Source organism: Ornithodoros turicata, chromosome 9, assembly GCF_037126465.1.
Source record: "Ornithodoros turicata isolate Travis chromosome 9, ASM3712646v1, whole genome shotgun sequence".
NCBI classification, from domain to species: domain Eukaryota; kingdom Metazoa; phylum Arthropoda; class Arachnida; order Ixodida; family Argasidae; genus Ornithodoros; species Ornithodoros turicata.
In genome coordinates this window covers 27,157,853-27,181,772 of record NC_088209.1, presented here as the reverse complement: position 1 = coordinate 27,181,772, position 23,920 = coordinate 27,157,853, and the positions used below count along the sequence as shown (strand labels likewise).

At 45.6% G+C, this 23,920-nt stretch overlaps 1 long non-coding RNA gene across 2 annotated transcripts; it reads left to right on the top strand.

Moving 5' to 3' along the window:
- Positions 1-227: 227 nt before the first annotated feature.
- On the top strand, positions 228-2,546 carry LOC135367838 (uncharacterized). 2 transcript variants are annotated; one of them, XR_010414541.1, is made up of 4 exons: positions 228-525; positions 658-718; positions 820-910; positions 973-2,546. It is a non-coding gene; the product is annotated as an uncharacterized LOC135367838 (long non-coding RNA). The 2 variants fall into 2 exon arrangements; XR_010414540.1 differs by having other exon boundaries at positions 658-910.
- Positions 2,547-23,920: the final 21,374 nt, after the last annotated feature.

The window sequence follows — 23,920 nt, the reverse complement described above, 5'->3', positions numbered from 1 at the left end:
TGGACATCATCTCTGCTTTTCATCATCCATCATCTGTTTGAACTTTCTGTGTGCAAGTGTACTGGGGTCAGTTCGACTTCGTCGAAACTCACATCCCCATTTTTTTCTTTACCACATCACATCGCATCACATCACATCACGAGACGGTCTGCGTGCAAAAGATATGTAGTTGCCAGGTGCATAAATATAACTAATCCCCAGCCGTGGTTCCCTCGCTGCGGCACTCCCCCTTCCTCGCTTCTTCCCCCTGGAATGCCTCTCCGTTCCCTCTCACATCTTTATCGTTAGGGAGAACGGGTAACATCGAGGGAACATTCGCTGTATAGAAATCAGATTTCCACCCTCTACCATTAGTAGAAGGGCTTCTACACTTCCATCACCACCATCGCGTCCACTCAAATGTTTAATAATTACAGCCGTGTGACCAATGGAAGTGCCGGCAGCAGCAAGGTGCAAAAAGCAAATGGAACGCCGACAAATGAACAGTGTAAGAAGAAGAAGAAGAAAAAGAAGACCTCATTAGTGGTGCGTCGTACTTAGAACGTCGGTTTGCACAGTAGCTTTCACAGCACTTGAGGAAGATTTCCGTTCGCCACACACTCACGGTCGTTAGAGCTTAGATATTTCTTTTTTATTATTACTATCAATTCCTCGCAGTGTTTTCAGCTACCTGGAACAGACGCTACGAAAAGGGAAGAAGAGTGGATGGGCCCCCCAGGTACTGCGGTTGAATTTTCTGACTAATGGCCCCTCGACGCTTCGTGCATTTCTTTCTCGTCAATTGTTTTTGTGGATTTTTTTTCTTTCTTTCTCTTTCAGTGGAACTGTTTCGCATAGGTTTCACTAGGTGTGAACAGGCAAGGTCTAGAGCACGTTTTGGGGGAAGAAATGTCTTCGGAAGCTACAGCAGGTACCGACAGATTAATAGAAAGGGTGTCTTAAAAAAAACAAAAAAACTACATTTTTATCCAGTAGATTGATGTTAACAACTGTGGCGAAAGGCGGCGTACAGACGTGGAGAGAGGACAGGAGGAAGGAGTGGACCACAGGGGGTCATGCATGCGTTGTATGCGTCCTAGGCCTACTTCAGGGGGAACTGTGCCAACATTCGTCTGGAAACTCTACCGGAAAACACAGGGAAAACATCAGACAGCACAGCCGGTGTCGAGATTCGATCCAGCGTCACCTCCCACTGTCTGCGTAGAAGCTGATCTTCTTCTTCTTCTTCGTCCCACGATCATCCTAACAACTACGCCACGCGAGCTGTTTCTTTTTCTTTTTCAATCCAAAAGCATTTTATTTCATAGAGCTGCAATTCAAAGGGCTCTTAGTGAAGTACTGTTACATTAACGATGTCTGCAGCTCGCATTACTTGCGCTGCTATACTCATCACCATGGTAGCCACGATGTAAACCGGCTGCTTTTACGAAGTCAAATTTTTCGTACTATTCATCGTACATCAGCGTGGTTCGTTCTTGAAGATGAAGTGCAAAAACAGTGATTCCCGGAGCTTTCATTATTTGCAGGCAAAGGAAGCGATATCGCTGCGACCCGAGGGCCCGTGAACATCAATATGTCGTGCGGCACACCCTCCTTATTTAAACGTTAATGGCATTACATGCACGGCAATCACCCGAATTCACGCCTATCGAAATTGGCTACCGCCACTTTGCCCAAAAGAGGTACAAAGAGAGCACAGCTATGTATCGTGCATCGAAAATTGTTCTTTATGTAGGCTCTCGAAGAAGTAGTGCTTAATTTCGCTCCGTAAAAAATTTATGGAAAGACGAATGCGAAAAGCGAAGCGAATCGTTTGAAGCGAAACGCCATTCAATAGTCATGTACTGCCGTGTGGCAGCAGCTAAGCTGAGAACGTCCGTGCTGAAGCAGGGACATCGATAAAGATGGTAAATGTGTAGTCAGTCTCGTCACTTATCCTTGGGGTGATGCCACAAGGCGTAGCTTTTGTCGTTTCAGGAAAGTTACTACACTGTGGTTGTTTAAAGAGCACAAGTGTTATGATTTTATTATGCGCGCACGAACCATGTGCGATTATAACCTAATGTTAACGTACGCACGAAATATTTCACTAGGAAAGCTTGGGCCATTCAGGGAGCAACAGCTCGCAGCGAATGAGAGACTATGCAACGACGGAGGGCACAATGTTAATATGGATAAGTTGCAGGAATGTACCATGGTTATAACTACTGTACTAATGTTCCCCCTCAAGCAATGGGATAGGGAGCCGGCTCAGCAGCGAAACATCCCACTACATCGTCATCACTTATTTCTTGTTGTTGTTGTACTAACGTTAATCAATGAGCGCTGGTTAGCAGTATTATGACACTGCCATACAGTTCATTATGAATACAGTCGTTCCTCGTTAATATGAACGCCGTTGATGTGGGTGATGCGAAATATAGAGGGTTTCCTTTCCTTTTCTTTTCTTTTTTTTTTTTTTTGTGGGGACCAAATTATATTGATGTCTCGTTAGTACCGAAACACGCTTTGTGAATAATGAACAGTGCAATAAGGTACTAAGTTGTAAGTTGTAAGTTGAAGTAAGTTGAATTCATGAATGGACAAGCCGCTATAGCTGACTGCCGAGCGTCTTTGATACGACATTACCTTCTGTGAACTGTCGATCTACGATCGTGTTTTACAGCGCCGTGGACGGCGTGGAACGGAACGAGTCCAGCAACCGTTAGGAACACTTCGCGATGAAGGAAAAAAATATACACAGTCCAGTCTGGTAGTAGTGACAACACAATAAGTCCAGGGAATGAAGCACACTTTGAAAAAAAAAAAAAACTTAATATTCACAAGTTTCGTGCAGAGCCTGCACTTCATCAGGTGAAAACACAAATGCAGGCGCCACATTGTAATTCTACCGCCTAAGACTTTTGACCCGACGATGACTTCAGAGAAGACCTCTCCCTTAGAAGGCTGCCAGAGTTCTAGCGAGCAACAGAGCGGATGCTCACAGTTGTCGCGCAACGTAGAGCCCCGAATTATTAAATATTAACGGACCGACAGCTAAGGAGACCCTCGATGTTGACGAGGGCGCCGAGGCGGAGGGAGAACTTAGCGACCAGGCCATTGTGGCAGCGACGGGGAAGCCGGAATCGGACGACAAGTGTTCAGATTGTTCAAGCTGATTGATTGATTGATTGATTTGTAAAAGAACAAAATTGAGATGTTAGTCCCGAGCCACTCGGGACTGGCTATTCCAGGACGCGTTATTCAGAAAAGGAAGGGAAACTTCACAGATCTATACACTTTGAAACGGAATGGATGTTCAAGCTGACCTGTCGACAATTACATACATATTAGAGATTTTTAGTAGATCGTACGCTATCGCGTTTGCGTACGTAAGGGATAGCGTTGGTGGATCTGCGCACGCAAATAACAGAAAGAGGGCTTCGCGCGGTGCGCAGATCCACCAACGCTATCCCGTACGTACGCAAAGGCGTTTGCGTACAATATACTAAAACTCTCTATTGTCAATATACATATCGTGATACATGTGAGCAAACTGTGATTAGCACCTTGCTTCTTCAAGAAGTGTGTTTTGTTTTTCTAAATTTTCGATAATATAAACGCTTTAGGACAGTTCTTATCGGGGACGAAAGTGTCCATATTACCGAAGCACGAAGGAAGCATCAATAATATAAGGGAAAATTTCGGTAGTCTCGTAATGCATTGAAAACGGGTTAGTAGACTGAAGAAGAAAAAAAATAGAACTTCAGATACTCGAGAGTATCTCGACTTACGAGAAGGTGCGGTATGGCAAGTAAATTGAATCAAACGTATTCAACCCGGGAATCTATGCAAATATTTGTACACAAAAATCAGGACACTGTTTCTCGAAAGACGCAGTTCAACATCGCCCCGAGATTTAACACTATCATATACGTATCCTTCAACCACAAACATACAGCAACAACCCGCTCGCCTAATCACGTTTGCGGTCTGAAAATTTTTCTGAGCCACAAATTCAATCAATTTTCCTCTCCTGAGTAACAGGTTCCATACGCCGCCATTATCTCAGTTTCGTCCAGTTCGGGCTAACATTATGGGATATCCACGTGTTCTCCGCCACTTCAAGCCGCATCTACAGGCGTGGGCGAGTGGATCATCGCGTGCTTAACGCATATCAGTCCATTCTGTTGGCCCACTCCGACGAGAATGCTACGCTGTAGAGCAGGAGTTTCCTGCCGGCCATTTGCGTGTGAGCTTGTGGTGCTCTACTGCTTAACTAACGAACGTTGTTGTTTTATTGTATTTATACTTTTTTTTCTGTACGCATTCATGTTTTTGTATTATTTATTGTAACACTGTGTACTCTGCTCTATCACACTTTAGTATTGTATAAAACTGTGTACAACAAACATTCCTTTCTTGATTACCTTCAAGGTACCTTCAAGTTTCAAGGACCACTGGGAACCATGCATACGTGCTGAAATAATCTTTGAAATCATTCCGTGCTTGCTCACATCACGCGCCATTAAACAGCTGGTCGCGCCAGTGCGACCTACACTTTTACTTTTTTTTTTCTATTTCTATTCTCTTCCACTCTATTTCACGGACCGTCATCGTCATTAGTGCCATCTTTCTTTTCCGTGTAGCTCCATCTTGGTCGGTCAAATGACATTCAACGTGACTGTCGTTCGTTGGCAATGACAACATTCACTTTGTCGAGTGCCATTTGCCATTTTTGTCCAGTGTACTTGTTCTAGAAGCGATCCCAACAACGAGATCGTGCCCTTGACAGTCGGCTTTCTCGCTGCTTTTAGGAAGTTCCCGACATCGCAATTTGAAACTGGCCCAATAAAGTTGCTTGCCTGTTTGAACCTTGGAATGAAAACCATTTTGTGTTCTTCGCTGCGGGATCGACCTATAGGGGGCGACACAGTCACCTTTCTATAGTGCGGACAACGCGCCGGCCGATGTTCGGAGTTGATGGTTCTTTTCCGTAATAGGTCACCGGTATAACTTCGTGCGGAAATGACGTCAGTGTCCTCGCTTCCGAGCCAAGCGCCTCGCAGATTCCGATAGGCAAGGTGCTTTGTGATCGCTGCGTGTCTAAAATTGGTTTCCCAGTCGCTTCCGAAACAGTATGTGTGGCTGTTGCGCTGTTGTGAAGGGCTGACTATTCCCTTCAGGACTACAATGCCAGGTAGTGGCACAGCGACGGTAATGATGCGTACTTCTCCTACATATGAATGCATGGAAGAATATGAAATCCACAACATCAAAAACGAATTTTTGACATTTTGATCTTAACACATTTTTTTACTTTCAGGTGCAGCTCAAAATCGCTGCGTACACACGTGACGCACGCTTGAAGTCAGCTTGTTGCAGCCGTTATACTCGGTGTTACATTACGTGCGTGCTTACCGTCGGTAAATTAGTTTATGTACATGTCGTGTTGCCTGATATGTGATGGGAGCACGCACCGTCAGGTTCACGATATACTCTTTATTCCGCCATCTTGAGAGTTTCCCTGGTTGCCAGCACAACAATCGCGGCAGATTGTATGTACGTATACCTGGCTGATAGGGGATATCAGTTACTGTGGATAATACAGTGACATGGGTAATATATGGCATTCACACCTAACGTAGAATATAGCGACGAAGACGACGAACTGCTTGATGACTCGAGAAGCGACGACCTACAAAACCAAACCGGTAACGCTCCACAAGATGATGATCAACACCCCGACAGTCTTTCCACACAGGACTGATGCTCTCCCAACCGGTACCGCATCAGAAGCTCAAGAGGTGTGCCACCAGACAGGCTCAACTATACCTAGAGCCGCAAGCAGGGGAGCTGTGACTTTTGAACCTTTTTGTTATCTCGTGTTATTCATTTGTGTTTGCACCTTTCTTTTTTTTTTTTTTTCAAAAAAGTTTCTACATATAAGGTGGAGGGGGAATGTTATATATTAGATGGCGGAATAAAGAGTATATCGTGAACCTGACTGTGCGTGCTTCCCAAAACATATCAAGCAACACAACAGTACACACAGAGAAAAACACAGTCTATTAGTCAAGTTCTGACAATCGCGCTTTACCGCTCTCTAAAGATGTTCCTAGAGCCAGGCACATCCACCTCCAGCACTCATACCCTGCGTCGTCTGCTAGCATAAACACGGATGTCGACCCTTTTCCCATGATTCTCAGAAAGTACCGGTCACCTAATCTTGCGTATATTCACCGGAAGATCACTTGTGCCGCGAGGGTACGATACTGTTCCGTTCCCCTACGCTCCACCTACTGCACTGAACGCGGAATAAACGTGTAAAATCAGACGACGCGAGGAAGCTATCCACACTACAGTAGTTCATCGTTTCTCCGCAGCGCGCCGACACCGTTCAATCTCGGAGCGAATCCCGTTCACCCTTTCTAACGCAGTCCGCGTGAAACCTTTATCCAGCACTCGACACCCGTATGCCGACACACATTCCGCCCAAACAAGATGGAAACCGAATTCCCACAGTGGCCGCCGCGTTCCCTAATGGCGGCATTCGTAACAGTCGCTGCAAGTAATGCATTCAACGCAAGAGCGAGCCCAGTGGGGCCCTAATGAGAGTACAGGTCTCCAATAAAACGGGCGGTCACAGCGCTTTCCCGCCGGCTTAATGGCCCGCTGGATTCGGCCCCAGAGATGCCGGATGCTGCAGGAGACGCTCAATGCGATACGTCCACCGTTTTTACCGCGATTTCGACGAATGCGCGCATCGGCGATCGATACGTTCTCTGCTGTCAGTTCGTGTTGGGAAGCGAAGGAAGTAATGGAGATTGAAAACCGCGCAGACAGCGAGATGTCTACGGACGGACGGACGGACGGACGGGTTCCATTTTCTTTTTCGTTCCATGCCACAAGTCACGCCTTTAAAGGGACGGTCTCGTACAGCCGGGGCGATTCCGAAACTTGACCAAAAATATCTTCACGAGTACTGTACACATACAACCGACAAAGTTTCATTCAGAATAACGAAGTCGTCTTCGAGGAATTTGTCGAAACGTGACGCAATAGCAGACGACGAAACCTGCACTTCATTCTCATGGAACGTCACGCATGACATCGGCCTGGTGGTAAGTCGCCCATTGGCTGAGCGAAGAGCAAAGCAGCAGTGTGAAGTTGTCACCATTGACATGTGAGTTGCAACTTGCAGAATGATCTTGGGTTGAGTCATCCCCATAAGCTCCCCTTTGCTCTTGAAATGGGGACGCTCAGACATATATCTCCGCGAGCGGAGAATGTAGTCCGTGCATTGACCGTGCAGTCCATGTTTGTGTACGTCATTTTTTTTTTTTTTTTCCCTAGTCTCGGGTTTTCGTTATGGACATCTGCCACCAGCTCGCTTGTTGTCTTATCTTTTTTATAGGTGACTGTGGGGTTTCCGAGAATGTGGCGCATAATCGGATACGTGGAAGCTAAGTCATGTGTTTTCTTTCCGCGAGTATTTAATGCAGTTTTTAAATAAACACGCACTCCTCCTCCATGTACGTCGTCAGCGACACCTCATTTCGAAACATGATCAGTGCGGGGAGTGTAATGGAAGCCCGCGTAATATATTTTGGGTCGGAGCTGTAATGCGACCGCGCGCGCCGATGACGGACGACTTCAGATTTGTGATTGTAGGTGGGGTTGGCCTGTGACTTTTAACTTGTCTCTGAAGATTGACATATAGTTGTTCTAAACCAGCAAGTGGACCACTTCTTAAAATGTGCGTCTTTCGCCTGAGACCTGAAAGAAAATGTACGAGAATGAGAAGGACGACCTGTGACGTCATAACGTCTGCGCGGTTCAGTCGAGGTCAGCGCCTGTCGTTTTCTTTTTGTGCTGGAGGGCTTTCTTCTTTTGTAGTAGGTAAACCTGTTCTCTGGGGGGTGATAAGGGATTGAAAAGTTGACCGTGGGCATGGGGGATTGCATTGTCCCGCGGGAGTTTCATCTGTGTGCAACGCTTCTTCAGAGCCCTGAACAGCTGACTAGCAGACGATACTCCGATCCAATCAGCGAGCGCAGTCGGTGTAGCGTTAGCGCAAGGTCACGGGCTGGTACTGCTTCCCCCCCCCCCCCCCCGTTGCGCACGGTTGCTTTTTGCGGAGTGCTTTAAATTCAATTTCTGCGATAACTATTACTTTGTGGGGTGAATTACTTCTCATGGTACATTTTACAGACCTACTTAACAGCTTTATAGAAAGAAAACAGGGTGTTAAAAATGACTTCTGTGCCACTTTAAACTTAGAGGACTCTGACCATAATCACTCACTCTAATGCAACCCCCCCCCCCCCCCAACACACACACACACCCTCCGTCCCCCCGAAAGAAAAACGGAAAACGAAATATGTATTTTACCGCTTACTTAAGAGTCAAAAACAACCATTTCGTACTACTTTGTTTTCTTAGGCCTGGTTTCACCAACACTAGTTAACTTCGAACCGAGATCGAGGGTTCCTAGAACTTGAAGTTAACACTAAATTATTTTTACAACCGTTGGTTGTTGACGTAATGAATGTTTCTGTGAAAATAACCCCGTTTAGAGAAGCAGAGTTAAGCGTTAAATTCAAGTTAAGGGGTCGTTGATACCGGTTGAAATGTTAATCGGCGTTGGTGAAACCGTGTCTTAGTGCGTCATTTTATATCTCATACCCCCATTATATCCATACCTCCTCCCGTCGGTAATGGGGTAGTGGGCCACAACTCAGGTGGCTAATTTCCCCATTCCCCATTATCATTATATTTGTTATATCTGTTTGTTTGTTATATCTGTTGCTCTGAGTGTAAAATGATGTGGTGACTACGAGCTACTAAGCAATATCAAAACTGGCGGTAAAAGGCCTCATTTGTTCTGAAATAAGAAATAAAATGGAGCAAGTGTGCCGCCCATGAAGGAGGTTAACTAATCCAATTTTGGTAGGATTTCAAAAGGGGAGACAATAGAACTAAAAGCCGGTGGATATGGGTACCCCAGAAATCACGTCTATGGTCACAGTAAACCCTTCAACCTGGTGTCTATAAAAAGAAAAAAGAAGCACAAAAGCATGCAGGACATAAAGAAAAGCTTTGCAGCCTATTTTCGTTTCCGTCGTCCTTTAACCGATGGGAACCCATTGCCGCGCAAAACATCAAGTTAGATCCTCGCTTGCGAATGTTAGACGCGCAGCACTCGTATCAAAAGTACCTGCCAACTCTATCTATGTTACTTAAACTTGAGCAAGATGGGCACAAACGCAGCCCAAATCTCTACACGCGCCATCGCGTTTTTCTCATAATGCGCACGTAGGAACGTTTCCAACGTTGAGGCACTTTCGAAGTAGCCATGCACTCACCTTAAAGGGAACGCAAGCAGCTTGCGCCAATCGATATTCCGGATAAATCCGAAAACTCAGAATCGAACAAATAAAATACAATAAAAGTGTGACAGGACATTCTAGCTAATGTTCGTCTGAGCCATGTCAGCCGCATTGTTCAGATGTCTTGTGTTTTCCCACTTCGTCTCTATAACACTATCGCGGTAAAATCGGATTGGGTGTATCTTTTACAGAGAAGTGGGTGAGATGGCTGCTTTGACAAGCACGCCGCTGTAGAAGGAATGTCGCTAATGGCATTTATATCTCCTCAGAAATCTGCCGACGCAGATGGGAATGTCGCAAACGTAATCTCATAATGTATAATGTATGCCGTGAGCGCTCTTCATGAAACAGGCGTATTGACAGAAGGATATTCGGCACTTGAAAATCGTACAAATGTCGCTGACAAAGTAGGTGTTTCAGGATAATGTTCTTAGGGCGTAAAGAAAACGATCGATTGGCTGTTCTCACTCGGCACGTTTGAGTGAACCAAGGATGTAATGTAGTACCTGGATCAGGCGGCTCCAATTTTGATTCTTGTCTGTCAAAGAAAATATCAACAGCCAGACTGAGCAAATTTAGCTTTCAACGTCTTGCGAGCCGAAGCAGCAAATGGTGACGTAATTTCCCGACAGAGTGTCTTCTCGGATTTGCAGGCAGAGCTAATGAGTGCGGGATATTGTTGCGCAGTGACCTCGACATGATGATACGATGGTAACATGAACCATGTTATTCATGCTACACCCAGTAAGCAAGTGGTGTACCTTGTGACATCTTTTGATTCTTGGGCGCATCCTTGCACCTTTTGCGTAATTTCCAAAGCGGAAACTAATGCGATATAACTCGACGAAAAAATACGCGACCATGCGAAACATGAGGGAGGCACAGCCTATACCTTAGCATACCCTTAGATACTTGCGCAGAAATAACGATCCCCAAGACTTTCTTTTCCTTCTGTCTTTTTCCTTGTTCTTGTGTGTGTGTGTGTGTGTGCAAAATAAAAAAGAACACGAGGCAGAGGTTGCCAACTTTCAGAAGTTTCTTTCCTCTAATGAACCGAATACGAATACGTGAGAGTAGTCAAAAACAAACAAAAAACGAAAATTCGAAGAGAAAAATCGTGGACGGCGAACTCGAATTGATCGTTCCCTACAAGCAAAATTTCCAATAGCGCTCCTGCTCTCACGCGTACATAAGCCGAATTTTTGTCACACAACGTCGTGCCGTGTCGTTTCAGGCTCCACGAACCCGTTTGCGGTCATGACATATGATTCGTGTACAGACACACCAAGGAATAAGAAAAAGCGCAGCGATGGATTTTTGCGTCCCGCTGCTGCGTACGGCTTTTTGTTTACACATTTAGAATACGTTCTACAAATAGAGAGTCAAAACAAAGTGTCCGTCCGTCCGTCCGTCCGTCCGTCCGTGGCATCTTCTGTAAAGCCTGGTTTCATAGCAATGGCACAGTGTACAAGGGATAAGCAATCTGGAGAGCAATATGGCTCTCCCCGACCTTCTTAGCGATATGACGTTATGTTGCTGAACTGTTGTAACGGCGTGAACAAACACAATAGCAGCAAACACAAGATATATAGAGAAAATTTATTACATTGAAACACACGACGACGATGTAATGGGGTTGGATGATAGTGACGCCGCGGTCCTTCGGGTGTGCCAAGACCCACTCATTATGAAGGCAGTTATGCATTACAATTCACATCGAAGAACACCGTCTTGAGGTAGCCCGCAGTGCTACCGCCTCTTTCGAAAACATCTCAAGATTTAATCCTAAACACTGAAACAGGAATTAACCTGCGTTTCTCCGATTTCGCGCGCGATTGTAAAGCCGTCTTCGAGAAGAAAAATAATCCACGGCCATTGCCGTAAACATCGCTCCATTTACCGAACGGGCAAAGCCGTATGTGCCTAGCCCTTCGCCGTCTCCGGTTCTTCGAACGACGTGTCAACGCTATCTAATGGAACGACTGCAAACGAAATCTCAGCCACAGCGGTGCATTCATGCCATCTCCCGAAGGAATAAGCTTTCTTAGGGGCCGGTCTTAGCATCAGAACATGCTCGATCATCTCGTACAAAACGGAATCACCCAAAAACTACGTTTCGGAACCTCTCCCTTTTGTGCTAGTCCTCTCGATGGTGCCATTCCTCCCTTCCCCCCTTTCTTTTGCCTCTTATACCAGTGGACCATCACAACAAGTAAGCAGGGCTAGACACGGTTCTCGGCGCGCGCTAACTTTGATGTTTTCTCCGATATTAATGGGCAGGTCGATGACAGCGTGAAAGGAAGATGACGGGGAGATGTATTGTGATGACAAATCGCGGTAGCTCTCTTGTGTACGCGCAGTCGTGCTTGACATGAAGGAAGCATAATAGTGTAGGTTTTGTGTACAGCGTGTAAAATGTTGCGATGGTGAGTTCAGAACGAACGGAGTAGAGGACGGACGGCTTCCGAAGAAGGTATTATTATGCTTACTTGATATGAAATGAAATGCCCGATGATGATATCAAGTGCTTACTTACTTCCTTTACTGATGTATTGATACATTGATATTTAGTGATGTTTTATACACATTTCGGCTGTTTACCAAGCCTATACATTCTACTCTGTGCACTCTATTCGAGTCTTTTATAGAGCGTTCCTTGTTTTGATAAGGACGCAGTGCTAGGAAATTCTACGTTAATGTTTCCTGCCGCTCATGCTGGCGTAATCTAAACAAGCTGCACAGCCCCAAACGCCACGAAAAGGTTATATTGTCAACGTAGAACGTTGCCGCAGCTTAACTCGACGCCTGTTCCTTGTAGGCCGTCAACAATGAAGTAGTTACTCCAGAGCAAGTTTCAAAGTACGTCTTAAAACTTGAGATTCATGTTTTACAACATAGTGATACTCAGAGCTACTACACAGCAGTTACCTGTTTTATCTAAATGTTATGACACTGAGTACTAGACACTATGGTAGTAGTAAATAGTGGATCCTGAATTTTGCCGAATGTCAATTAGACAGCCCACTGCTGTATGGAATCGTCTCACGAAGCAGGACAGGTAGGTCTTTTATAGTGTAAGTGCTATCACATCTTATAAAACAAGGGGCGCGAACGTAGCCACTGATTAGGAAGCAGCTGTAAGGAGGTAGAACACAATGAGGTTGAGGAAGAGGAAGGCAAGGAAGAGCACTGAGAAAGGAACACCAAGGCAATAAGGCTCTTGTCGTCTTAATTCGTGCTGCTTTATTACAGCCTTTATTGCCCTTCGTGTTCCCTTCTCAAGTCTCTTCCTCAACATCGTTGTCTTCTACCCGCTTACAACAGTGACGGCAAAGGTCACCTAGATATTCTAATTTATAAATTTACACATTCTTTTCGACCAGCCAATCATACTGTCACTAAGATGTAGAAGCTAAACGTAGCATCAGCTATAGAAACTCGTCAGCGTTACTGCCCATAGTGTCTCTGCTCATTTCTCATTCGCTCTCATTCTTGTCTAGCACGCGTCTGGCCATTACAAGGCGGGAGGTTGTAAAGCATCGTACCAAGCTTCAGAGTTGCCAGCGCCTTCGTTCTTAATCCTCGTTCCTTTTTCATTGTTTCACTGTACACAGGTTTTCTCCGGCAGGGTGTTTTGTCTCGAGCGCAATAAATTCCCAAATCGATAGACGATCAGTCCACGTCGTCGCCGAGGTACGATATGTGGACCGACAATGTGGGGTCAGTCTTTCGTTGTCCAACTGGTTTCGCTCCGCTAAGATCTGATTGCGGCGTGCAGGGAGAGTTATTGGCTGCGAGGATTACACACTCTTCTAGATGGAAGAAAACAGAGGGGAAGGATATCCGACGATATTTTCTTCGCGTTTCGGCTTTCTCTTTGGCGCCTTTTGGTTGTTCAACAAGGGTACTCCAGTTCCTATAAACCTCTGATTTGCCCGATCTTAAAGTAGGCTTACGTAGTATGAGACACTTTCACACAGTCAAACATCGGTGCTATGAAGTTTGTACGAAACCGTGCTTTTCGTTTTGTTCACAGTACGTCCAATCCTCGAGAGCCTGTAGTACCATTATACTCTACAAGAAATTTAGAAGCCTCGTCCTCCACCAGAAAAATTCACGGACTCAATGTTGTCAACCTGCTTGTAAAACAACGACAGTCAGTACCACAGGAATTGTACTGATCGTTTACAACGACGCGGTTCAACATAGTAGATCCCTTATGGAGTTATATTGAACGTGTTACTCCTTCGTTCATCGCACCGTGAAAGAATGAAATGGTCTCGATGAGGGGAGGGGGAGATCTATTTATTATCACAGCAAAAGGAGAATGAGGAGAATCTATCATGCGATGCGATACACTGTCCATCTCAATTTTTTAACCTACCATCATCATCATCATCATCATCTGTCCTCATTCTTGAAAATTCTCGAAGCTCGCTTCGTGTGATTAATCTCGATTTCGTTTGTGTAATTATTTCCTCGTGACGGGACGTCCTCCCTATTTGCACTGCCAACGGCAGACTGTTGTACGTGTAAGCAATAATACTAACAAAAAACACGCTTCACGCCGCTGAAAAAATTTCTAGGGGCGTTTAGGTCGCGTTAAAAAACGCAAAATTTTAACGCAGTTCAATATGCTTTTAATTTTTAATTTTAGCGCAGCTCAATATCCTTGTTGTCGGTAGAATTCGATTTTACCGGTACAGTCGAATTTTCGATCACCCCACGAAAGTGTGCATTTATACTGCTAGACATACTAGTTGAGTGCTTCTCCGGCGTACACTGTGCCATTGCAGTCAAAGCACGCTCTACAGGAGACTTCCAAACACTGGTTTTATATCCCATTTGTAGGATAATAATAATAAAAATAATAATAATAATAATAATAATAATGTTTTATTGGTGCCCAAGAACGGTCGTGACGACCCGACGATGCCTTTGCATTAAAAGGAAAACGAAGCACGGCCCGTTCGCGGCAACAAGACACGCACGCCACTTGTTGCATCTACATCTCTGTTTTTCTCGAATTCTTTCTGAGCTGCAACATCAACTACCAGAACTAAGGCACAAGAAAAATAAAAATAAAAAGAACCAAGCTTGCACGCCAGAACACTCTTCTACACCTCATCCTCCCCCACCCCCATTTAGAACGTGCAGGCATAATGAGAGCCACCTCACGGCAGTGTCTGCAATCATCTTAACCGCCTACAAGCTACAACCGTTTCCCAACCCTTCTCAAGCTATCCTTTTCTTCTCCTTTCTTTCTAGAGTTCCTCCACTCGGAAGCGTAAAGTGGGCTTTTAAAATGTCCACAGTCTCTTCGGCGCAGCTATATCTCTGCTGGATATTTCCTTCAAATGGGAAAAGGGCAAGGTCTCCGTGAACATACTAGCAGTCGTTCTTCCGTTCATTGAATGAAAATGTGTTGTGCAGCGGAAGCTTTATTTCGTTGATCGATGAGAAAGCCACGTGACGGCACGGCGGCAGCGTCTCTGTATTCAGATTGCGTATCCTATTGAGGAGCTATGTGATGCGTGCCTGTATTAGAGGCCCACTTGGAACCACGAAATACCTTCTTTCTTCTGTGCAATGCGACTGAGTTTACCGAGCCAATATTGCGTGTTCAGAAGCCTAAGTGGGAACCCAAGAGGTCGACGTGTCCTTCTGTCCCGGATGTGTTTCCGCTGGAGTTCGTTTGCAATGAGAAAACTTGCCGAATATACGAGCGGTGATACCTGTGTTATATATTACAGGAAACCCTACAGCTCCACAATTGTGGCATTACGTAGGGGAGAGAAGACACTAAAAATATATTACAAAAAGAGAGATTTGTTGATGATTGAGATTTGTTGATTATCATTTTTTTATTCGACAAAAAGAGAGATTTGTTGAATGCTGCAAATGGCGGCATTGAAACCGGTCACTGACCGGTTATTTAATTAACCGGTTATTCGATTATTAACCGGTTATTTAATAACCGATATCCGGTTATTAAGCAAAGTGTTTAATGACACGCACAGCGTCAGCTTCTTTAGGGACTACTATGTCGCACAGGGCATATTTCGAATTTAGAGCTGTTACTTAATTGTTGTTTCCGATATTTGTTAAGTCACGCAATTAATTAATTTAGCACCTTCTATTCGTTAATCTAAAACTGCAACACCACTAAGAACGTCACGAAATAAAACCTTCACGTGACCTCCCGTAGATTTCCTGTCGTCCCCGCACAATGCACTCTTTGACAAGCGTCTGGCAGCCTGCTTATAGCTTCACCGTTCTACCATCCTTCTTGCGGTATTCGTTATACTTTTATATTCTTCAACAACGTCAAGCCACATAAAAGTGTCCTCTTGTAAGGAAAATTCGGGAATAAAGCCAGCTTGACACGTTCAGCGCCTTTTTCGCCGACATTCTAATAAAGCCCCGTGGCGTAGAAGCGCACATTTCCCGTATCCTTTCGGTGCTCGTCTTTGCGTATAAAGAACTCCCCTCACCGGGCGCCACAGAGAGACAACGTACAAAAACGTGCATCTAAAATACAAGAATTTGATTCCATTGTCTTAAAAATGCGTAACATTGTCGCATAAAGACGAAATCGAAAAACTGAAATTGAGAACTCATATCCTTGCTTGTCGCTTTGCATAACAGCCACAGCTGAAAAAGTGGATTCTGAGCGGTAGGAAAATTCCGTGTATTGCGTGTAGCTGAACGTGACCAGAAAAGTCAAACAAAATCTCCTGTGCTGCTTCCTCGTCGTGGACATTTCACATTCAGTTCCGTTTAAGTAGTGTTGTTGTCTAACGGCGAGCTGCGCGAATTTCTTTGGAGCGGCTAAACGGCATGCCCCCTGCGATGAAACTCCCCAATCGTAACATAAAATAGAGCCGTTGCTGTTGTTTGCAAGAATATAACGTGGTATGTCATCCACTTTAGTGTTGCTCACACCGCAAGAAGCCCAAGCATTCTGATAGACAAACATCTCACAGAGGTACCACCAAGTATGGATAACGCGGGGTGGGTATAGCAAAAATTCGTAATTTGTTCACAAAAAAAAAGCTTTTCCATCGGCGCCATGTTAATATGTTCCGTATGTTAATTTGTTTCTCGTATTTTCATCCTTCCTTCATCATCTTCATATAATGTTCCACGTGCAATGGGGTAGGGTACCGCACCACCACGGCGAAACACCCCATCTCATCGTCATCATCTGTTGTTGCTGTTGCTGTTCCGTATGTCATTTGCTGCCTCCACCGCGGGCTACTGTCCACCAGTTCCCTAATGTTCTAGTTGGGAGGAGGTGCTCAACGCCCATGTTACGTACGAAGAGCACAAGCATGCAGAATTCGCCAAGACAAAACTGGAACGGAACCTCGAGATTTCGGGGGCGGACCGGGGAAATTTTGTTCGCGCGTTGACGTTGGGTAGACGACCGATTTGCCTACACTGGCAACGTTGGCATCATGCGTATCAAGCACTCTGAGGTGCCCGACTCTCCAGAAAATCCCATCCACTACTCATTGGATAACCAGCAGCTTACTGAATAGCCCATAAACTGTCCTGCGCTTTAAAAAAATAAAATAAAGTGTACCTTATCAAATCGGTTTAGGATACCGAACATGAAAGGCTGAACTTTGTCAGCTTCGGATGTGAGGATCGCTCTCCCAGAACTAACGACCTGTCTTTATTTTTTATTTTTTACTTTATCTTTTTAATTTTTGTACCTGATGAAATCCAGTCCACTGCACGATAGCTTGTATCGTAATAAACACAATAGTTTCAATGTTGTATCTTTTTGTCACTTTATCTGTTAACTGCATTTTCGTTCCTCCTATGTAAGTGGTACGTGCTGGTCATCTATGGCGCCGTGTATCAGCACTCCAGTTATCCCTTTCCCTGCTTGCCCCTTCATCGTAGCGCTAAATACCACGACTACGCCAACGTCATTACCCCACTAAACACACCATGGTGTTGTACGACCGCAAACATTTCGTTATAGTTTGCGTATTCAAACGTACGCTGCCGTTACCACCTGTCCGGATTTCACCCGAACAGTTCGGAAATTCAAGGCTTGCGTTCGGTGTCCGGGTGAAGGTGTAATCGGGACATAAAATATTCGGAAATTTGCGAAGTCGGAGTAAAAACCTTACGGCTTGAGTTTTTCGTTTGCGTCACCGTCGCCAAAGGTTGAGCGATAGCTAAAATGAGCAATTAAAGCTACGTTGAGCCACATGAAGATAGTGCAGAAAACCTCTCATGTAGAACCCTGTAGCACCCGCCGTTCCCAGCACTCAGCATTCTAGTCTCAAGAATTTCATACCGTGTCCCTGACAATCTATTTCATCCAATCCAAGACAGGGGAAAAAATAGAAGGTGGCACGGCAGGGCCCGCCCAACGGTAACAGCCCCCCATAGAACCCATAGTTCGAGATAGTCCACACAGCACTGGGATAAATGAAATTAACTGAACCTAATAACGAACGAGTCTCATGAGTACATACGCTTCGTGAAGATCTTATTTCGCTGCATACGCTGCAGCGAAGTGGAAAGCTCGACAACGTCCCCCCCCCCCCCCCCCCCAACGCCCCGGTGTTCGGTATTTGCCGTCGGGAAAGGTGGCGACTCTATCTGCCAACATCATTAAAACGGCATTTGCCGCGTTGTAGGGCAACTGCACATGTGCTATCGGTGGTCAAAGCAATCAGAGGCCAGGATGAACCCACGACCTTTCGCTGTCCCTACTGATTAGGTGCGCTGCTGAAGGACAGTTTTCTCTTTTCTCTCTCGCCTCTCCTTCAGCTTGGTTACGGCCGCTTGCTACGCCATCCAGGGTGCCGAAAGAAAAATAAATCAGGGCGAGGGATTGCGCACCCAGATTGACAATTACCGCAGAACGCCATTAAAGTTTGCCATCGAAACAGGAATGCGGACGCTGTTATAATGAGGTAGATGCAATCGTGAGAGAAGGTGGAAAAATAAACGACCCACGCTGGACAAAGTGACAACTTTCTTTTCTTTTTTTGCCGCGGAATCAAGCAGAGCGTTGCGGGCGCTCCGTCGATGTACGTCATGCGTCAAATGATTAGCAGGAGCTGTTCTGTCCTGCGGTGAAAGAAGAGTTTTGGACGTTAGCGTCACGTAACGACGTAGATTCTTTCAGCACCACCACCGTAGAGTTCTTCCGATTTGCTAAAACTCTCCATTCAGCAACTTTAGTAGATAGGCAGTACCCTAAGAAAACGGTACGATAAAAGAAGCTGTCAAATCAAATGTCAGCAACGCGATGTCAGCCACTTAAAAGAAATCAAGCGATTGGCTTATCTTTTCAGGACGGCTATCGTGAACGCCGTCCGATCTACTCGGAAACAAGCTCCTCCTGAACTACGTACATGTTTCCGTTGTCGGAATGGTTGGTGTCAGCAAACAGCGAACACAATGAACTAACAACCGAGTGAGCCAAACAAAGGACTAACCAAATGATACAACTCGCGTATAGAAATAAACGGACGAAAGAGAACAAACGGACTAACAAACCGATTAATGAAATATTGATTGAACAAAATAATTGCCGAGCTAACACAAGGGACAAGCTAACACTAGAGCAACTTAATAAACCAGCAAGGACAGCCTACCATTCTAATTAACGATGAACAAAGAAGCCAGCGGATTGACAGGCTAATTACCAAACAACCTAGCAACACCAAACTAATAAAAAGGACAAGAGTATGTTTCAGGGAGGAAAATAGTCATCAAAAAGCGTCACACGTGGGTCAAATATAAATGAATTATATGGTAATGTGTAAGATCTGCAGTGTGGAAGATACATATTTGGCAGGCTGTAGCTATCCTCCTTTTCTCTCTTTTTTTTTTTTTTCTTTTCATTCATGCGTCCATCTATTCCCATCACTCTTGCCCTGTCATACCTTTAATACGACCTCTAAGAATTCTGAAAAGAAAAGCAAAATGACAACCTTAATTTTCACCCCGCAGGCACCCTTTCCTCTGATTCAAGCGTAACCCATTTCCTATTCCGTTTTCACATTGAAGAAGCGTTCTTACCCTAAACCGAACAGTTCACGCCCCAAATCTCTAATATCACCACCGCAACCTTAACACCAATTCGACGCTGTTTATTCCTAACCCCGAACACGAACGCCATAAAGCCACTTTGGTATGCACGCCGCTTTGCCTTGCAATCTAATTTTCTTATTGCCGGCACATTCGCGCGATACTTTTTTGCCATAGCCAAGAAGGGATCAACGCAACTACAAAGCGAACAAAAGCCGAATGTCCCTTTCGGTGGAAAAGAGCGAAAGACAATACTATGCAAATCCACGTTCCACGCATTCCAGAACGTGAAACGAAAAGCAAGACGAGCCCGTCCGCTGAAAAGCGCCGCGTCAACGTCTGCACGGAATCGCAGTATAAAAATGCGTCATCAAAACATCCGTAGGAAAAACTGGAACAGTATACACAAGAGACACCCCGTTTACCACACGCCGAGCAAAATAAGCAAACGAAAAGATGTTGGAGCCTGCAGTATTTCCACTGTGCGGCTTATTTTAAAAGGCGGAAATGTAGAAACGAGACAAACAAGACAGCGGACGGACCAAGTGATGAATTATTTAATAACATGTAGGACAGGCGAAGCAGCAGACACAGCTGATTGGATTCTGCGATGCGCGAGCACATTGTGGAGCAGAATCTGAATAAAGCCCCCAAATGGTACAAGAGAGCGGGGTTTTTTTTCTCGGTGCAACTGTACGGGCTTTTAACGAAAATGCCTCAGCTTCTTTGTCTTTTATTTTTATTTCTTAATGTCCGCATATTCTATCGTGTCAGATGCTCACGGCAAAAGCAAGATTTCTGCTAGACTCCTTCGGAGAGTGTTAAACGAAGTGAGTGTGCGTTGCTTAGAGCGCAATTTTTAAGCGCAATTCCGCGTTCTTCGCGAAAGCGTCCAGTGCTGGGAAATTTAGGGAAGAGCTGAGTTTCGCCTCGGGGCAGCAAAACCGAGATTTATCGTTGAGTGTTCTTTTCATTTTCTTCTCTCTTTTTTTTTTCTATTCTTTCAGCCTCCTCCGACATACCATTCGGCTGACCTTTACTCCTTTTTTTTTTATTTATTCAAATAAATATATCCCCCCCCCCTCCGTTTTGGCAATACGTAGAATACACATTGTCAGTCGTGAGGGCATTGTTTTGTGAATCACGATCGTTCTTCCTACTTGCATAGGATGACGTGACTATCACGTGTTCGCGACAGACTAAGAGTATATCCGCGGATCACCGGTCATGTTGTAATCATGCCATGTGGTTTTTAGTAGCTTTTTGGTATATAACTCGTCGTTTCTTAGGAGTTGTGAATTGTAGCAAACATTTAACATAACCGTCGATAGGTCGCACTTTCGTAGGAAAACCTATTTGCCTCTGCGTTGTCGTGGATTTCAATGTTTCATTGTTTATACAGCAACCTTTGTGCTTTTTCTGTCTGACATACGAATGCCGACGCCGCCGACGCGATCGCGGGAAATTCTCCACTATGCAGCTGCCGCTGTTAAACGTGAGCCCACAGCGTGAAGCACGGACCACAACACACGCTTTTCGACCAAGTTCCGCAAACAACCCTGACACTTCGGGCATGCAAACAACTAGCAGAAACAGCGCCAGAGATGCGAACCGTCATTCAGAACCCATCCCCTTGAATTACGCAAACGCGCGTTAGGAAAATTCGGCTCCCCGCGAGCTAACACGGCAGCAAACTGATGAGAATGCCAGGGCGAAAGACAACACAGAACGCTCTTCTCACCGTCCCTTGGGCATTCGACCTGCCTGAGGCGCCATCAATTGCACGAGCTTCCGTCGTGGAGAAGAAATGGGGGGGCATGTGTTGTTACTCAATCGCCATTTACGACCCCCATGCGAACTTAGTCGAGACGCGACTACACTGATGCCTGAAATAGAAGTCTATCAGTTACTTAGAGCATGTTTACACTTTCCCATACCAGTTGAATGAAAAGACAGCGAGAGTGCGTGCTGTGATGAATGAAAATGGTGTCGGAAATGGACTCGTTGGCCATTGGCCATGGCGTCTACCATTTTAAGGCAGCGTTCACACGGGACAACTTTTTCCAGCAACTATGAGCAACTTTGGAGTTGCTGTCAGCCGGCAACCTCCAGCAACTCGAGTTGCCCAGAGTTGCTGCGAATCGCACGCCGACCGAAAACGTGAGAAGTTGTTCGTGCACCGGCCAATCAGCGAGGGGACCATTGATACGCTCACCATAACGTGACTCCCGATGGCGTTGTGGATTTCCTTCTTGGATTCATGGGTTCAAATCCTGCACGTGCAGCTGAGAAATAACTTTTTCTTTTTTTACGAACTTCACGGAAACATATCAGTTGCCATTTCTGGAAGGTAATAATGATCTATTGGGGCAATAAAACTGACTGAAATTTGATAAACAGCAGCTAAAGAAAAGATTCCACCAGTTCGATTCGAACCCACTTTCTCCGGTCACCATAAGGTTGCTTGTGGGCAGAGCTACCGAGTTGCTGAGTGTGAACGCGGACCCGAAATTGCTCGAAAGACGTTGGTTTGAGTTGCTTCGAGTTGCTGGGAAAAGTTGCCCCGTGTGAACGCCGGCTAAAGGTGTTACTATGTGGTAAGTTTTAGAACACCATGGAGACTGATGTTCTGAGGCTGGAACGCAGAAGAAATGGACAACACACAAGCCTCAAGTGACTAAGAAGAATGAAAAAAGGAAGTTACTGAAAAAGTTAACCAGCTGTCCAGAAGATGTGGGATCGAGTCCTACAGCTGGCTAACCCCTTTTCAAGCTTTAGAAGTCGAACTGGATTTTTCTTTTCCATGCGAAACTGTCTACATATTTCAAATGTCGCAGCATTCCTTCCCAAAAGGTGTCCACCTTTACAGGTTTTGCACCTAGTATTGTGTTTAAATATGTAATGGCCGATATAAACAATACCGGGAGTAGCTGATTTTTTCGAAGCCAAGCCATGGACGTTGACGTGCTCCGGAGGGTGCCTGAAGTGCCCATGGTGGGACCGTGGGTGAGGTCAGCTGTTTGCTTCGGTTCTGTGTGTCGTAGTTGAAGACGTGTATCACATACTCGAGGTACAGTGCACACCGTCGGACCCTTGTGTCATCGCTGGCCCGCCTGGATAATCGCCCGTACTCCACCGAAAGGTGTTTGGGTGCTGGCACGGAAATGGGCTCATGCCTGCCATGCGCGCCCTTGTGCAATTCCTCGTCTCGACGGGCCTCTTTGACACTCTGGGACGTTGGTTGTTTGTTGCTTCCTCTAGCGCCATGTGCTAGCGTACTTTCCTTTTCGCCTTGAATTTCGTGCCTACGTTTGTGGTGATGCTCTCATCTATTCCATCTCTTTGCTCGCGTCTGGGCATTTGTGCCTCACAAAATGTATAGATCTGTATAGTTCTTCCCTTTCCAGGTGGCTTCCCTCGCAGCTTTACGTCACTTCTGCGGCAACTCCGCAGACTCAACGTCACCTTCACCACTGTGTTCCGGGTTAAGCTGGGTTACAGCAACACGGCGCTGCGCCCAGCTTGCCACCTCCCAGCTACTATTCCCCATGTCATCGAGGGCTGTGGCGCCACACGTACACGTGTGAACGCCGGATGCTTCGACGCCAACGTGAGCTCCTTGACCACAGACCATTCAGCTTGTCCAAAATACTTGGCCCATGGAGCTCCCCTGCGCATGAGTGCCGGGCCTTTCGCTCCCTTTTTGCTTTCATGCAAGCCACTGGACTCCTCCAAGAGCTCTAAACAGGACTGCGACCTGTCTTCGCTTCGCGCTCACATTCATCCTCTCATATTAACCTCTGTGAAGTGAGGTAGGGTCCCGTGGCTACCACGGGGAAACATCCCATGTCATCATCACTTCTCCTTCCTTTAGTGTTGTTGTTGTTCCCTTTCTTCTCTTTTCTCCACCCTCCTTTGCCTTCATCTGTGTTTACATGTAATGAGCCCTAAATAACGCGCCCTGGTAAAGCTAGTCCCGAGTGGTTTGGGACTAACATCTCCATTTTTTTAACATTCCATTTATAGCCTGTGCTATGGTGAGTTCTAGATCCATATAACTAGATACTCGGCTGTAGAATGCCTTTTTGACTTTGTAGTCAATGAGCGTGAGGTTTCTTACAGGATACTGTCAGAACTACACATTTCTGGGCATTCAAATTAATCTGCTGCCTTTGACACATGTCATTCATCATGCTTACGCAATTGTTCACTTTCATCTCGTCCTCTGTGTTTCGTCCTCTGTGTTCTTGGCCCGTTTTTAGGGGTGCGCGTTATACACGAGTGCGCGTTATACACCGGAAAATACGGTAATAAACGCTGTCCTCTGACCGTCCGTATCGTTCTTGCATTCATTCATCATGTCACTAAGCCAACAAGCTCTCCACCTCCTTGCGCCCTACTGTAATAACGTTTTTCACAGCCTTATTGGCACAACGGCGAAGCCACCGTCGCTAGGGCAAACAATACACCAAGCGCTTTCTTCC